The 19223-nt window shown below is 36.9% G+C and overlaps 1 pseudogene; it reads left to right on the plus strand.

Moving 5' to 3' along the window:
• The first annotated feature begins 5877 nt into the window (after positions 1–5877).
• Positions 5878–6546, plus strand: LOC102851614 (annotated as a pseudogene).
• Positions 6547–19223: the final 12677 nt, after the last annotated feature.

Here is a 19223-nt window from a genome sequence, read left to right on the forward strand (position 1 = left end):
GTTGTAAGAAGACACTAGTGGTTGGAACATGGAATGTGAGAACTGTGGATGTAGGAAAATTAGATATTGTTAAGGAAAAAGTGGAACACATAAATATCGACATACTAGGTATTGGCAAGATGAGATGGACTGGCTTGGGACATTTCGAATAATATGAGCTATTATGCTGGAGATAAAAAGGTGAGCAAAAATGTGGTTGCTTTCATAGTTAAAAAAATCATTTCTAGATGTGTCTTGAAATATAATATTGTGAGTGACAGGATAATATCCATACATATACAAGGAAGTCCAGTGAATACCACTATCATTCAAATATATGCACCAACAACCAGAGCCAAAGAAGAGGAAATAGACGCTTTCTATAAACTTTTGCAGTCAGAGATTGATTGAACATGCAATCAAGATGCATTAACAGTGTTGGGTGACTGGAATGCAAAAGTTGGGAACAGAGAAGAAGGATCAGTAGTTGAAAAGCATGGACTTGGTGACAGAAATGAAACTGGAGATAGGATGATAGGATTTTGAAAAATCAACAATTTATTTGTTGCACATACATTTTCCAAGAAACATAAACTCGGGCTATACATATGTATTTCACCTGATGGTATGCATAGGAATCAGATAGATTACATCTATGGAAAAAACTTCCGGGGATGCTCAATATCAGCTGTGAAAAGTAGGCCTAGTGCTAATTGTAGAACAGATCACCAACTACTCATATGCAAGTTTAAACTAAAGCTAAGGAAAGGGAAGTTAAGCCCACAGGAACAAAAAAGTGACCTTGACTCTATCACACCTGAATTTCAGAACCATCTCAGAAACAGGTTTGAGGCCTTGAACACTAATGAGTGAAGACCAGATGGGTTACTGGAATATATCAAGAATATCATCCAGGAAGATTGTGAAAGGTCATTCATTGCAAAGATGGAGGAGGAAGAAAATACCAAAATGGATGTCAGAAGAGAGTCTGAATATTGCACTGGAATGCTGAGAACCAAAGCAGAAGGAAGAAATCAAGACATTAAGAAGCTGAACAGATTTCAAAAGGCTATGCGACAAGACAAAGTAAGTTATTATAATGAAATGTGCAAAGAGCTGGAGTCAGAAAATCAAAAAAGGCTGAACTCACTCAGTGTTTCTTAAGCTCAATGAACTGAAGAGAAAATTCAAGCTTGAGTTGCAATACTTAAGGATGCTTTGGGAAGAATATGGAGTGATCCTGAAAATATTAAAAGATGGAAAGAGTATACAGAGTCATTATAACAAAAGGAATTGACAGACACAGAAGAATTTAATGAAACAGTTATATGAACAAGAGCTTATGGTGATGAAGGAAGAAGTTCAGACTGTTTTGAAAGAATTGGCTAACAAGAAGGCCCCAGGAATTAATGGTATGTCAATTGACATAATTCAGCAAACAGATGCAGCTGTAGATGTGCTCACCAAGCTGTGTCAAGAAATCTGGAGAACAACCACTTGACCAACTTGACTGGAAATGATCTATATTTGTTCTCATCCCAAAGAAAGGTGATCCTACAGAGTATGGAAAATATCAAACAATATAATTAATATCACATGCAAGCAAGATTTTCCTGAAGATTATCCAAAACTACTGGAACAGCACATCAACAGAGAACTACCAGAAGTACAGGCTGAGTTTAGACGGGGCCATGGTACTAGGGATATTGTAGCTAATGTTAGATGGATCTTGGCTAAAAGCAAGGAGTACCAGAAGAATGTCTATCTTTGTTTCATTGATTATGCAAAGCATTTGATTGTGTGGATCATAACAAACTGGGGATAACTCTGAGAAATATGGGAATCCCAGAACACTTGATTGTGCTAATGCGAAACCTATACTTGGACCAGGAGGCAGTCATCAGAACAGAGCAAGGAAACACTGCATGGTTCAAAATTGGGAAGCGTGTATGCCAGGGCTGTGCCCTGTCTCCATATCTTTTCAATCTTTATGCAGAACAGATTATCTTGGAGGCTGGGTTTCATGAGAAGAAATGGTAGCATCAGGATTGGAGGAAGAATCATCAACATTCTGCGTTATTCAGATGACACAACCCTGTTTGCTGAAACTGAGGAGTACCTGAAGCACTTGCTGTGAAAGATCAGGGACTGCAGTGTTCAGTATGGATTGAGACTCAGTATCATAATGGATGGTGAAAAGATTGAGATTGTTTAGAGTTTGGGTTTGCTTGGATCCATAGTCAACACTCTTGATACTCGCAGCCGGGAAATTAAAAGACGTATTGCTATAGGAAAGTCTGTGGTTAGAGACCTATCTAAAGTGCTGAATTGCAAAGGTGTTAGTCTGGAGACTAAGATGCACCTGATACATGCCATGGTCTTTGCAATCACTTGATTATGCATCAGACAGCTGGACAATAACTAGGGATGATAGAAGGAGAATTGATGCCTTTGAGCTGTGGTGTTGGAGAAGAGTACTAAATATATCTCATCCTTGATGAGATGGATTGATACAGTGACTGGGGTAATGGGGGTAGGTGTGTCAGAGATGATGAGATTGGCAAAAGATAAGGCAGAGTTTAGGGATGTTGTACATAGGGTTTCTATGAGTAGCAGGTGACTCGATGGCACATAGCAACAACAACAACAGTAGCAGAATGTTACTCCTTCCCTCAGTCTGCTTCATTTCTTTTATATCACTCTATAACCCAGAAATGATATTTTTAAAAATTATCTTGAGAAGTAGACATACTATTAGTAGTAGGAATTTATCTTGCAAATATTCCATTCTAATGTGAAGATTCAGGGGGAAAGAAGTGAAGATCCTGGCAAAAGAGAACTTTATAAATGAAAAGAGAAGCCATGTGACAGCAATATTTTAAAAAGAAAGGAGGGATAGAAAGGAGATAGCAAAAAAAGGGAGAGTTCTGGATCTCATTTAAGGCAAACACTTTGTCTAGAAATTAACCTGTGAACAATAAAGAAAACATATTGCCACATCCAATATGCTTAGTTGTTGTTGTTGATTACCTTCAAGTTGAGAGGACTCAGAGCAACTCTATGAACAGAAGGCCTGAAACCCCTCTAAAACTATTGATATTTATCAAAGTTCATAGATTTTTCGGAGACAAGTTGTTTAGGAAGTGGATGCCACTCCTGCTTCACATTGGCTCAGGTCACATTCTAATGGTATTAAGTGCTGAAATGGCATATACATGTCTATGTTTAACAATCACTTGCTATTTCCTTTTATAAGTAAACATTTTTATGTCGTCATTATAGACTATATGGAGTTATGGTGCCCTAGTAGTAACTAGTAAGAAGCTGCATTGCAATCCTAAAGGTGCTTGGCTTTGGAATCCACTAGGTATTCTGTGGAAGATTCTGTAGCATCCTATATGACAAGAACAGGATGTTCAAGGCCCCGATGTGTGTGGAGAGGAAAGGGATATCATTCTTGGAAAGGTGGAGGGTCAATGACAGAGAGAAAAGACCAGAAAAAAAAAGTAGATCGATAGTGACTGTAGCAGTGGGTCTAGAATGCCAGATGTGATGATGAGAGTGGCGCAGGGTAAGACACAGTTCAGATTTGTTCCTAGAGTTACTGTGATTATGCTGGACTGGACAGAACCTAATGATGGCAACAGCAATCTTTATGGAAGTAGATTTCCAGCTCTTTCTCTTGCTGAGTGCGTTAGTATGACCAAACTTTTCTATTGCTGCTGGGTTAGTATGACCAACCTCTGGCTCAACCAGTGCAATTCCATTTTTCTTTTCAATTATTTATTAGAATTTGGCAAGGTTGGAGAGATGATGCTATAAGGAAACAGGAATTTACGTCTATAGCATAATAGGCAGAATATCAATAAAAAATCTACATAGAATAATTTCATTTATGTGTGTTAATGACTTACAATGAAATTTAATTCTTAATAAGCAATAAATTTTACATTATGAGTCTTACTTGAATTTATCTTAATATTTATCAGCAAGAGCAACGATTTCATTGTTGTTGTTGTTGTTATGTGCCATCAAGTTGCCTATGACTCATGGTGACCCTATGTACAACAGCCCTAAACCCTGCTCTATCCTGTTCCACACCTACCGCCATTACCCCAGTCACTGAATCAGAACACCTCATTAAGGATCTTCTCTTCCTGTGCTGTCCCTCAACCCTCCCAATCATGACGTACTTCTCCAAGGACTGGTCCCTCCTTGCCACATGTTCAAAGTATGTCAGATGAAGCTTCAGAATCCTTGCCTCCAAGGAGCAGCCTGGCTTCACCCTCTCCAGGACAAACCTGTTTGTTCTTTTAGCAGTCCATGGTATATCCAATTTTCTTCTCCAACACCACAGCTCAAAGGCATTAATTCTCTTTCTATCATCCCTAGTCATTGCTCTCTAATACATAGCAAGTAATTGCAAAGACAATGGCCTGGATCAGGTGTACCTTAGTCTCTAGACTGACATCATTGCTCTCTTTGGAGAAGTCACTGACAGCAGACTTTCCCAATGTAATATACATCTTTTAATTTCCTGTCTGCTCGTGCCAATACTATTGGCTGTGGAGCCAAGCAAACTAAAGCTGTTAACAATCTCAATTTCTTCACCATCCATCATGATGCTGCCAATTAGTCCACTGGTGAGAATCTTTGTTCTCTTGATATTGAGCTTCAATCCATATTGAAGGCTGCAGTATGTCATTAGGAGGAAAAAACATAGAAGAGTGCTCTTAACATATTTTTATTTTGTTTTGTTTTACAAATTCCTTGACTAATTTATTTCCCATTTTTACTGCCTAGGCCATCTGCAAAGGTGTAAACATTTTCACATTGTACACTGATGTCTGCTTGGTGTGTCAGCAGAAAATTAATAGCACTTTTGTTTCCATTGCAGGTACAATTGATCTCCTGAAACTGTTTGTTTTTATTTTTCTAAAAGTTTTGCTACACTATTAACATTTTAGATTTCTTTCTTTTTAACTATAAAAATAATTAAATCAAGAATAAACATTTCTATAAAACAAGTAAAATTCCTAAATAAAATGTCAATCCATCCTTAAATCATAAAGAGTTGTGCTATATATTACTATTTGTGTTCCTATCATGTCCACACCATAAAAAAGCACCTTTCAGTGCATTTTTCTATTTTAACATAGGATCTATATTTAAAACTCTCTAACACAAGGAAAGTATTACAATTAGAAAGAGATAACAACAGTGAAACGTTAATGCATTTGAAATACTGCTGAAATATCCTTTAGGACTAAGAGCATAGCACTTAGATTAAATAGAGTCCAGTGTATCCATTATGTTGAATACAAAACAGATAAAATTAATGGTTGAAGAAATTTCTACAAGTTTCCATTGGTAGAAATTTTAGTTCACACAGAATTTTAGTTCTTTTTATTACTACTCCCCCAGTTGTTCAAATAATGTTATTTCATAGCTTTTCCATTCTACAAAAAATGGACAGAACCAAATAAAATAATTACCAGATCATCTCCTTCCAACTCTTTACAGAAAAATATGACAGTATGATCACTGTTTCCCTATATGAAATTAAAGGGCTGATGATCTATTTGTGAATATTTAGCCATTGAAGTCCTAAGAAAATACAGTTCTACCCTGACACTTACGAGGTAGACATGAGGCAGAATTGCTGGCTGCTGGTTAGGGAAATCTAGTAACTTAATGGGGAAGGAATTATGCTGCCAGCACAAAAGCAGGGAATTTAAATCCACTAGTTACTCCACAGAAGAAAACTGGATACTCTCACCCTGTACAATTTTAGCCTCTAAAAATCTACTGGAGGGCCAGCTTTGAGCTCTGCCTGACTTGACAGTAGTAAATTGAATCTGAACAAGTTTGGTATAAAGATAATTCTTGGACCCCAAGATGTTGGCACTTAAGGCAGTGGCCACAGCATCCTCCATTGAAGGTGATGGTAGGGGCAGTAGCATTAGGAAGTGACTGGACAGATGCTTGGAGGCACTAGGATTGGACTGAGCTGTGTAAGTAGCTTACATCATGGCTGTTCTGCAGGGGGAAGAGGAGGAAGAGAAGCTGGATGCTTTGCAGGGGATCCTCTCGGTTATCCTGGAAGAAGACTCCTTACTTAATATCTGCCAGGGGATTGTAGAACAATTTTAGAAACCCGTAACATTGTCACCCAAGTGGAAAAAAAATGAGGTGCAGGCAATCGCTGCCTTAACTGAGAAGCAGGCACAGATTGTGCTGAAGCCCAGGCTGGTGTCAGAAGAGGAGAAGCCGGGAAGCTGCCCTCCTGGCTCTGAGTGCTAATGCCACAGACGAAGAGGATGAAACAGATGAGAAGGATCAGCTAGGTGTCACCACAATGAACACTGGTTCTGACAAATCTGCCTTTGAAATATCAACGTGCAAGATGTCCTCACTGCCTGAAAACAGGAGAGTGGCTCAATTCAGGATGAGTCCCAAAGGCAGAAGGCACAAGACAAGGAGTAGAGGGAAAGGGACAACTTAGCTAAGGAGGAACGCCAGGGAAACAAAAAGAAAAGGACCCAGAAACAGGAGCAAAACTCATAACCATGGCCCACTCTCTCCTTTATCCCATGAATGAACTTGATCAAAAGAAGAACTGCTTGTACACATGTATTTAAGAGAAATGAAAGAACATTGCAAAGTGGTTTCCCAAGGTATTTTCCCTTTTGTTTACAAGGTCAAATGGAAACCACATACATTTCTCATTGTAAGATGTGTTATATCTGTGTGATATGGCTAATCAGCTTATTATATTTTATACTTTTCCAAAGATCTGGGCTGCGGAACCCTGGTTTTTTAAAGGACACTTTTCTTTTTGGTCACTTCTAAGTCTTCTCTGTCACCTTGGGTAAACAGCAGGATTCAGAAAGCTAACAGATAACAACAGTTTCCAAGGGGACAGATTGTTTAAAAGGCAGTGCTCAGCCTACACGTGAAGTTGTCTTATGACTGAAATAGTGAAAGAGGAGCTCTTATTAGATCCAGACTTCATGTTACATGCAAAAAATTAGGAAAATGGAAAGGATTTATTTAAGGAATGTTCTAGAATTGAGTACGAGAAACAATTGTCTCAGTCTATGAGTAGAAAGGAGTGCCTTTTGAATTATACTTATTTTCCTTCATTTAGGCTGTGGCTTTAAGAAGGATGCATTCTTTCTGATGCAATGATATCATTGTTAGCAGTTTGTGGGTTTTGTTTCTTTTTCTTTTTTTTTTATCATGAGTCCTCCTGAATACTGATGGATCTTAATCTAACTTGCCAAAAAAGTTTGAGTATAAAGATCTGATAATTTTGCATTTAAAGAAATAGAGAAGTTGCCCTTTAAAGAAGAAACATTGGACATCTCTGTTACCGCACATACTTAATGTCATGCATAGTAGGCACTCAACAAATTTAGAGTAGAATCTTCTCCTTGGGAGAGTGAATAGCTCCCCATTCCTCCTTTTGTCATGTTGCTGTTGTTGTTATGTGCCGTCAAGTAGCTTGCAACTCATAGTGACCCTATATACAACAGTCCTAAACTCTGCTCTGTCCTGTGCCAATCGCACTGTCTCCAATACACCCATCCCGATTCAGTCACTGAATCAATCCACCTCATAGAGGGCCTTCCCCTCCTGTGCTGTCCCTCCACACTCCCAGGCATGATGTTCCTCTCTAAGGACTGGTCCCTCCTTACAACATGTCCAGAGTATGTCAGACCAAGCCCCAGAATCCTTGCCTCCAAGGAGGCACCCGGTTTAACCCTTTCCAGGATAAGTCTGTTTGTTTTTCTAGCAGTCTATGGTCCCTCAATGCTCTTCTCTAGCACCACAGCTCAAAGGCATCAATTCTTTTTGTCATAGGCCACATTAAATCTTAAATAATATTTCCTCTACCTTTCTCTACTTTTAGGTAACAGGCTGTCAAGCTTGAAGGGTACAACTTGACTGATGAGAAAGAAAGTTGCTCATTTATACTAGAGGGTGGCAACATATTGTTTACAGGTCATCTTTGGCCTTGCCTGTTTTTGTATGGTACAATAAAATTCTATACACTTTTAAAGGGCTGTTTTGTGGGTTTTTTTTAAGAAAAGAGATATATACCATCTGTGTGGTCACATGCCTTAAATAGTATTTAGCACTTCACAGAAAGTTTGTCAACCTCTATTTCGTATTGCCTAGGAAATTAACAATCCATTTTACCAATGTGCAGAAGATAAACAAAATGCCTGGATAAGGAAAGGAGACATGTCTCATTTTTTTTAACCAGGCATTTTGACTAGTGACCCTCACACAATGTGATAAAATTAATGTCACTGGTTTGTACATGTAAAAGATATCTTGAAATAGTAAATGTTTTGTGTCACACACACACACACACACACACACACACACACACACACATTGTTGTTCTTAGGTTCCATCAAGTCCACCATGACTCATAGTGGCCATACGAAAAACAAATGTGAACTTTCTGCTATCATGCACCATTCTTACCATCTCTGATATGCCTGAGCTCATTGTTAGAGCACCTGCTTTTCTTCCTGGGAGTCTTCCTGTTTTTCTCTAATGCTCCACCTTGCCCAGCATGTTATCTTTCTCCAAGACCTGGTTTTCCTGATGACATGCCTAAATTATATCAGATGAAGTTTCACCATCCTTTTCTCTAATAAGAACGCTGGTTGCATTTCCTCCAATGCAGATTGGTTTGATCTTTTGGCAGTCATGGGGATACTCAGTACTCTTCTTCAACACCACAAATCAGAGGCATCAGTTAATTTTTGTCATCCTAGTCACTGTTCAACTTTTATGTGCATGTTGTTGTTTGTTTCTATGTGCCTACCACTCTAGTGTAACTCATAGTGATCCTACGCACAATAGCTCTGAGCCCTGCCTTATCCTGAGACAATCTCATTGTCTTCAGAACACCTACCCTCATTACCCAGTTACTGTGTCAACCCATCTCATCCAAGGCCTTCTTCTTTATGCTGTCCCTCTTCCAAGTCTGATGTTCTTCTCCAAAAACTCATTCCTCCTTGCAATATGTTCAATTTATACCAGATGGAGCCTCAAAATCTTTGCCTGAAGGAGCAAACTGATTTCATCCTCTTCAAGAAAGACCTGTTTTTTTTCTCTTGGAAGTCCATGGTATGTTCAATACTCCTCTCCATAACTACAACTCAAAGGCAGCAATTCTTCTACCATCAGCCTATTCATTGTCCAGCTCTCTGATGCGTAATTATGAAGATCATAGCCTGGATCAAGCACACCTTAGTCTCTAGACTGACGTTATTTCTCTTTAGCATTATGAAGAGGTCACTGACAGATTTTTGTATGGGTAGTTATAGTGGTTGTGAAGTGGCACTGAGTTGCTTGTGACTCAGTGACCCTATGTACAATAACTCTGATCCCTGCTCTATGATGAGCCAACCTCATCATCTCTGACACACTCACTAAGTCACGAGTTACCTCAGTCACTGAGTCAATTCATCTCATCCAGAGGCTTCTTCTCTTGCACTTTGCCTCCACCCTCTCAAGCATGATGTCCCTCTCTAAAGACTGGTCCCAGGAGCATCCTGGCTTTACCCTTTCCAGAGCGAACTTGTTTGTTCTCCTAGCAGTCCATGGTATATGGGTAGTAAGTAATTAAAAATAAATGCACATACATTTAAATAAATGCACTAAAATAATACTATCTATATATAAGAAATTTTATCAAAATAGAGATTTTTCAAAAGCTAATGTATTTGCAGGAATGGAAGTTACCCATCATTTTTTGCTTTTAATAAAGCCCAGATACTGAATAATTCTGAGCAATAAAGGGTATGTGGTAAAAGCACATTATTCATCCTGCAAGTAGATGGCACATCTGAAAATTCAAAATGACCTATATGTTTGCAGTAAAATCAGTGTAATTAAATAATTTCAGTGGATTTGTAAGAGTAATGGAGGATATATGTTTTAATATAATGACAAAACTCAGTAAACATTAAATTTCAAAGCTCAGATATCTAAATATGTATAAAACTAACCATGGTAAATAGAAAAATGAAATTTGCAGTGTTTTTCATGTATATAAACAGAAAGTTTTCTAATTGGCAATGCAAACTTTTAATAAAATAATTTCGGTTATATATACATGTATGTGAAAAATGAATGCATTACGTGTGCATTGTCATTATATATATGTATTTCCCTTTATCAAGGCAGTACCAATTTACTTTATACAAACTTGACATTGTCAGAGCTATTGTTACTTGCTCTCAAATCTGACTGACTCATAGCTGATCCTCTGGTGGCCTAGTGGCAAGAAGCTGCACTGCAATCCCAAGGTCATGTGGTTCAAGGCCACTAGCTCTCTTCAGGAAAAGGATGGGCAATCTCCTACTGTACAATTAACTGCCTCTGAAAACCTGCCGGAGGTCAGCTGTAGGTTGGTTCTGACTTGATGGTACACAACAACAACAGCAACAAGAAATTACATAGGAGGAGGTTGTTATATTTTTACTACAGAGCAGCTGGAATTTTTCAAAACATTCAACTTTTGTTTGACTGTGCAACTGATCCACTTGGCCAGCAAAGTTTCCATGTCATAGTAGAATTTACAGTTTATGGCATTAATAGTTTAACAATTCTCTGTCACAGTCACAAAACAACAAATACTGCATAATACCACTGTTATAAAATAGAACAGACTTGGGGTGGGGGATGAGAAAAAGAATGGATAAATAATGAAGACTGCATTAGAACAGATGAGGAAGAGACCTGTCAGAAAGAAATATACGATTAGACATTTTATGTATGACAACAATCTGAAACAGGGGTTGCATTGTGTGGTGCGTTGAGTGGGAAGAAAATATGCAACAACAACAAAATATTTTTAACATTACTGGAGTAATGTTTACCACATAATTCTCCTTAAAAGTAAGATGAAAGCTAATCAACTATTGAACATAGGAATCAAAATTGGACAGAGAATGACACACTCAACATTCTACTAAATGTAAAGTAATTGCAACTTTACAGCAGAGCAACACAAATGCATTTCTGTTGAGATGAAACTTCCAGAGAACAATTCTAAAAGGTACTTAATATTGTTCTTTCTTTCCTCCACACATTCCAGGGTCAGTGTTGCCCTTGTACGGCCACAAAGTGAAGGTTCCCTTTTCAAATAACTGTAACATTACCTTTCTAGCAATGATTCTCTATTCGCACACAGATCTTTTAAAAAGGCAAGGAGCACATAAAATGGCCAAGGGCACTATTTAAAGACTTAGGGAAATCTATCATCTACCTGACTATGTGAGCCACTATAGTAGTGTACTGAGTGAAGTAACCTTTATTTTTATTATTAAATACCATGTGAATTCAATAAGAGAATCCAGACTCATCTGACTATTCTAAATATCTTTCTGGAGAATGCACCACAAGATGGGTCTTTTGGTGATTGTTCAAAAACAAAGCAAGAAAAATAAAAATTTTGCTATTGAGGGATTGTAACTTGTTCAAATCCTATGTTCCAAAGAATAGAATTATCCAAAAGGCTTTTCTTAGTTTTAGTATTTACAGAAGCAAATCACTAAGTATTTCCTCCATGAAACCACTGGGAATAAAACTGCCCAAGTTTAGCTTAGTCAAATGACCATATAGTGCTTGTGCTACCCAAAGTCCTGTTCAAAGAAAGGAGGGAAAATCATTGATCAGAAATCATAAAGGTTAGAATCATTAAGTTTTAAAATAAGCCTTTCTGACTTTTACAACTATTTTATCTTAACTCTCAGAGTGATCAAGAAGAGGTAATCTTTCCCTGGGAACAGCCGCCTATGACAAGAGAAGCTTCTGAGAGGGGATGCAACCTCAACTTTGAGGCACTTTCTGAAGTTCTGGGTCTATGTCTTTCTGATATGGATACCAGATAAGCCCCTCTTTTTAATGAAATCTTTAGCTTGCTATTTGCTACTAAGGACAGAAGAAGAGGATACTGGCTGGTTTAAAAGAAAAAAAGAGTGTGCATTGTAGCTGTATCCTTTCATCATACCTATTATGTATGCTTAATAAATAGTCTGAATACCTGAACTATATGAATAGCAATGTGGCATCAGGATTAGAGGAAGATGCATCAACCTGTATTGTGCAGATGACGCTACTTTGTTGAAAGGATAGGACTTGAAATACTGAAAATGACAAAAGTGTGACTTTTCAGTAAAGATTTCAATTCAACATAGAAAAAACAAAAGTCTTCACAACTGGACAAATAGGAAATTTTATGATGAATGGAAAAAATATTTATGTTATTAAAAATTTAATCTTATTTGGATACATAATCAACACCACAGAAGTAGCAGTCAAGAAATCAAAGTATATTTTGCACTAGGCAAACATTCTGCCAAAGAACTCTTTAAAGTAGTAAAGAGTAAAGATGCCTTTTTAAATATGATGATACATCTCTGATTCAAGCCTTGATATTTTCTTTTTTTATAATTTTATTTTATTAATTTTAATAAACATGTACAGAGATTTTGGATTTCCATTTATTCATTGCTGTAAGCCTTGATATTTTCAATTGTTTCAGGTATCTGTGAAAGTTGGACAATGAATAAGGAGGATTGACAAAAAATTAATGTTTTTGATTTGTGGTACTGATGAATATTGACCATACCACAGCCAGCCACAGTGATCCCTAAGGGCAAGATCCTTTGGCCGTGTTATATGGAGAGACCAGTTCCTAGGAAAGGCCATTGTTCTTAGAAGAATGGAGGACTAGTGAAGGAGAGGAAGGCCTTTTGCTGAAAGGACTGATATAGTGACTACATGATGCATTTAAGCAGAGCTCAGATTGTGACAGACACAGTTTATTTCTGTTGTTTATCAGGTGGCTGTGAGTCAGAGTCAGCTTGAAGATGCTTAACAACAATAACAAGCTCTTTTCTTAGCTGCATATTTGACTCATTTCTAACTTTGTGATACTTTGACCTAGCATTTTTATTTTGAGTTGGGTCATCTAAGGCTAACCTGCTGGGAACTATACCACATAATCTTTTGTTTTAAGCAATAATGAAGTTTCTTGTAACTTATACTGACAATCTAACCATATTTCTCACCCATTTAAATTCTTACATAGGCAGTAAAGACAATATGACTGAAATGATCTAACACACATTAAATTTTCCTATCCAAATATGATAAAATTATTCACTCTGCACGTATTTCAGCTTTTTTTTTTGATCCGGCAACTCAGCAAACACATCCTTAAGGATGTAAGGATTAACTTTTACTAACAAAGCTTAACACAGTAGCAAACTTCTTTGAAAAGATCTTAACCTTGGCACTCTGCCCAGAGTTTTTGATGTGCAAAAAAAGTAGTATTCATTTAGATTTCTTGTGACTTGTTTTAAATTCTTCAGTGTTTTATTATTACTACCACTCTAAACTCAATCTTTATCAGTACAGAGATGAATGGATCACTGCCTTTTCTTTTGTTCCTGCTGTAGTTTACTTCAGGCCTTAGTCCAGGATCCATTCACAAAAGCTCACTTTGCTCTGTTCTGTGAGTAGATCTAAATTTTGCATGAGCAGTTACAAGAGTGGCCATCCAGAGGCACATATATTATTGTTCTTAAACCAACACTACATGGTATTTTCTATTTTATTCCAAATTAACCAACCAAAGTCATGACGGATAGCTTGGGTTTTGCCGATACTGTTGTTAGGTATTAGCCAATGTTGCTGTAAAGTTGATTCTGACTCATACATGCAGAGCAGAACTTATCTAGAGAGTTCTCAAGGCTGTGACCTTTCAGAAGCAGATAGCCCGGCTCCTCTGGGTAAGTTGCAACCAACTTTGGCTATTCCTCAAGACCTTGACTGTTTGTACCTCCCAGGGATTCTTACCTGTTTTGTAGATTCCAATTTAAATATTATCTACTTTTTACACTCAGTGCAGGTGAATGAATCTGTCATTTGTTCTCTGATAACAAGACCATCTGCTTAATGAAGATAAATATAAATATTCATCCTAGCTGTTATTACTATAGTGTGAACATGAAGCTAGCTGCCAGCTTAAAAAGGAATTTTTCATGTGATGGGAAGTAATTAAGGATCAGAACACTGTTCCAAAAATTGCCTTTGAACATAATTTCTGATACCACTGATATAACTACTCCAATTCCTACTCTTTACTAGTATGAATGATGCATTTTATTTACCATTGACCTCACTTAGGATGGGGGGAGAGAAAGGTTGATCTATTTCAAAGAAATTGTTCTTGCACTTTCAGTGAATGGTTATTTCTAAGTTTCTGGCTTAGACGTCGGAATATAGACTATTACTGTGTTAATCAGAGAGTATGGCATTAAGGAAATGTGTTAAATTAGTAAATCATTATTAGCAGCTTCCTGAGGACCTGCTACTAAGATGGACTGTAAGGCTGACAAAGTTAGGGTCAGTATGTGTGTTTTTTAATGTTGCAGAATTGACAAGTATATTTGGTGAAGACTCACAATTCTCTATAGAACAGTCATGAACAATAGTGCAAGATTCAGTTATACAACAGATTAACCAAGAGAGGGCACTTAGCTTGAGAGATTGGATAATATCCGTGATTCAACTTGTTTTCCTTTGGAGGGAGATTGCTCCTAACAAATGGAGCATTCCAAAGGAAGCAGGTGACTTTGAAATGGCTTTATGGTGATGAGGATATTCATCCCATGTGTGTGCCCCTTACGGAGGCTGTGAGGGTAATCAGGGAGCCCCTCCTACATGGGCACCCTATCTAACTTTGCTACTGGAGAACAAGGTGAAAAATCAAAAGCTATGCTAAGTTCTCCTTAGGGGGCTTAGGTATACAAGGAACATCAGAGGATACAGGAAAATGAGAGGCAATTATGGGAAAAAGATTTCTCCTAGCAGGGTGGAGATTTTTAGATGGTTACTAAAGAATAGAGTAAGTACAGCAGACATTGATTAAATTAAGACAAAGCTTCTAAGGCAGGTTCTGTTGGAGGGTAAGTGAGCCAATGAAGACTTCCTTTGTACCACTTTTAAGCATCAAGAAGATTTAAACAAGTCCAATATGTTCAAGTTATTAACGAGGTAATTAACTATGCGATGGCCTCGCCTGGACTCACATAAAGTAGAAGCTCAGTTAATTGATTATAATATGAAGTGACAGGAAGGCCAGGGTCTTCTGGTTGAACACTCAGGGACCAGAGGCCATATGCACATGTGTAAAATGAGTAAAATGGCCTGAAGTTGAAGAAGAAAACTTATTGGGGCTTCTAGACACAGAAGCTCTGTGTACTGTAATCCATAAAGATGTTTATAAAATCTTAAAGATACTTCATGTTATATTAGGGGGATCTAGGAGTGCAGCAACTGATGCGATGACGGTTAAAGTCTGGATAAAAATTAGAAAATATAAACAGATATTTTATGAAGTAGTTACATCTCCTTTACCTGAACATATTATTGGTATAGTTATTATGTCTAATTTGGAACACTCTATCTACTAGATATTGTAAAACTGAGGACATATAAGTCTGCCTTGGGACCAGTGTTGTTGACTTGACATGCTATATAGGAACCATTAGATTTGCCTGAGGCCATTCAGATTGTTATTTTAAATCAATATAGGATACCAGATGAACTAAAAGAAATAGATGCTTTGATTAAAGAAACGCTAAAGGCTGGAGTTTTGGTGTTGATAAATTCTTTGTATAATATCCCTGTATGGCCTGTAAAAAATAGGCAAATGGCTCATCGAGGCTAATTGTAGACCACTGAAGCCTAGTGACTTCAGTAGTCCCAAACATGGTATCAGTAGTGCAAAGATAAAGCAGAACAAAGAGGATCATTGCTTGATGATAACTTCTGTTATGCCTTTTGCTCCATTCCAATTTTGGAAAAAAGCCAGCCACAGTTTACTTTCACATGATAAGGATCTCAGGTTACCTTTACAGTATTACCACAAGGAGGAAGAATAGGTGGAAAAGAAACAAAGTTTATATCTTTGAAGACTCTCTAGCCATGTAGTCTATAGGGATTTGCATTCTAACCCAAAGGTGGTGCTTCTCCTACAGTTCTAATTCACCCATGGTTCACGGAAGGCTGGGAAAGCTCCTTCCTTGTGATTTACTGCCTTGGAAAACCCACTGTAGTGTCAGCTCTGAGACGGTACTAACTTGAAAGGCAATGATTTCAAACTACTATTTTTGAATTGATAAATTCAGAAAAAACACTAGGGTATTAAAAATAAACATGACAAAGTTAAGTGTCATCTTAATAGCAACAGAAAGGATAATAAACATGCACATTTTGTATGCATGTTATTGTTGTTGTTGTTATGGACCATCAAGTTGGAACCAACTCAGAGCTGACGCTTCTGGGGGTTTTCAGAGGCAGTAAATCAAATGGAGGAATATTGCCCATCTTTTGTTCCCCATGGAGCAGCTTAGAGAATTTGAACTACATGCCTTTGTGTAGGCAGTGCAATGTGTTACCACTAAGCCACAAGTGCTCTTTGGTAGTATTAAGATTAATATCAATATATTAACATATAATAAACATATGCAGATGATATAGGCTTGCATGTTGAAACTGAGGAATACCTGAGGCTGCAGAAAAGCAAGGACTGTAGTCTTCAATACGGACTGAAGCTCAACACTGAAAAACAAATATTCTGACCACAGGACCAATTGACAGCACTATGATAGATGGAAAAGATCTTAAAGTCCCTAACAATTACTACTTAATCAATTCCAGAATCAACACTCCTGGCATCAGCAGTCAGGAAATAAAAAGACAAATTGTCTTGGAAAAATCTGCTGTCAGGGACCTCTCCAGAGGGCTAAAGAGCAATGATTTCAGTCTAGAGACTAAGGTGAGCTAGCTTCAGGTCATGATTTGTAATTATTTGCTACACATCAGAGAGATGAACAATGGCTAAGGATGACAGAAGAAGAATCAATGCCTTTGAGTTGTTGTACTGGAGAACAATACTGAACATACCAGGGACTGCCAAGAGAACAAACAGGTCTCTGCTGGAAAGGATGAAACCATGCTCTTCCTTGCAGGTAAGGATTTTGATGCTCAATTCTTATGTTACAACCTAAAATTATTTCCAAATAAAATGTTTACTTTAGATATTTGTCTGAGATTGGCTTTTAAAAAAAGACAAAGTTTAAGACAAATATATTGTTACTATGTTTTGTACAAAAAACACAAACCAAAATAAAATACCATGTGTGCATACAAAATTCAGTTTTGAAGACAATATGAAAAGGACAGACAAAAAATAACAAATTTGTGTCAAGGAAAAATAGGAAATAAAACTGTAGTAGGAGTGAATGAGTTCTGAAACAAATGTAGAAAAAGAAATCTAAGACTATTAACTGTTGGAGTTATAACAACAGAGTAGAAAAAACAATCGAAAAATACAACTATTCTTTGCAAATTTGAGGTGTTAGAGAATACTAAAGTAAGATGAAAATTTTCAATGTGTTTTTCTTAAATAGAGATCTATTTTAGGAACTTCTATTACTTGATGTTAAGTATATTTATCTCAACTTATTTTTTTCCATTTACTTTCTTTTAAAAATGAAAATAAACTTTTAATAGTCAGAGAATAACACATCTAAAATAATTTCTTTTCCAGGAATCTTCGGCTTGTTCCTCAACATTCAGTGCGCACACATAACCCTGCTTTCACTGACAAGCAGGAAAAAATCATTTCAGGCATGTGTGACCCTCTGACTCTTTGTAGCACACAGTCAATGGGGATCACAAGAGAATAAATGTAGGGAAGAAAGTGAGATAAAGTTATTAATTCCTCTCACACCTTCCCTGTAGGGTCAGCTGGAGCTGACTCTGTCATTCAACAGGGGTTTACTATTCCTTTCAAGGTGGTCAGTTTCTACTTTTTTGTTTCTCAACATTCTGAAAACTTCTCCATTCTCTCTACTTGAGCTTAGGCTTCTAAATTTGGAATTTTGCCCTGTTGTTTTGGTTCTTTTTCTACTCGTTGATTTCTAATAATTCCAATATAAATAGACTAGCATTAAATTTAAATCTTATTTGCATTTATTTCCTTTTCGGTGCATGAACTAGTACAAACTGCTGTTTCCATTTCTCGTTTTTGGTTTTTTCTTTACATGGCAAGATTTCTGGAATGATTTCTCCTGTGTGATATTTATGGCTGTTTGGAGCTCAATGTTGATTGGATTAACATTTTAAACTTTCAGCACTATATATTTCTTAAAATGTACACATTTTATTCTTATTAAAGTTGTAATTGGCATATCACTAAAGAAAAAGAAGACAAAGAGAGGCACACAAGAGTTACAGATTGAAGTAGACCATTGTATACACCATTTTACATTATCTGTTACAACAGAGATTTGTCTTCAAGTGCATATGCAGGTGGAAAAAACAGTGAAAAATACTACAGATATGGTCCAGTGAAAATTACTGTATCTGTGATTGTACATGGGCTTGACAAATGATATTTCTATATGCATATCTGTAATTGCTGCAAATATGTTCATCTATCCAGGATATAAACATTGATCTCTCCCTGTCTGAAGCAAAGAATAGTGAGGACAATCAAAGATGCATGGAAACAATTAATCTATAGCCTCAATAGGTCTTGTAAAACTCAACTTTCACGGCCTAGAGAACAAAAGAACTGTTGTTGTTATGTGCTATCGACTATGGAAACATGCTGCTACAATGTGGAGATTGTAATCAATGCCGGAAATCATAACGTGCATGAGTGAGTGAATGGAATATCAATCTGTGCCATAAACTTCCACTTAAATTACAGCAAAAGATAATAAAGAAAATAAAATGTAAAAATAATCTGAAATATTTTATTCTAAAATATGGTAAGTAACTTTTCTACTTAAGTATTAATTATCACTATATAATGTCAAAGAGTTTGTACATAATTGAGTTTTATCAATGGGTGTGTTGGATCTCTATTAATAGATATTTCCAGAAAATATTTAGATCTAGAAATTAGGAACAAATAGACCAAATAGAAATTAAGAACTTGTCTTTAGTGTATATATGTTACCAATCATATGTTTACATAACAGATTTCTTAAAATACTTCATAAATCAGGTTTTAAATTTGCTTTGGTAGGAGTAGTTTGAGTTCTGCTGGATTAATGGATATAACTTGAAATGTAAATGTCCTAGCACAAAAAAAAACCTTTGCTGTTGTTGTTGATGATTGCCTTCAAGTC

This window comes from Elephantulus edwardii, unplaced genomic scaffold (assembly GCF_000299155.1).
Source record: "Elephantulus edwardii isolate Elephantulus edwardi_28Jun2011 unplaced genomic scaffold, EleEdw1.0 scaffold00013, whole genome shotgun sequence".
NCBI classification, from domain to species: Eukaryota; Metazoa; Chordata; class Mammalia; order Macroscelidea; family Macroscelididae; genus Elephantulus; species Elephantulus edwardii.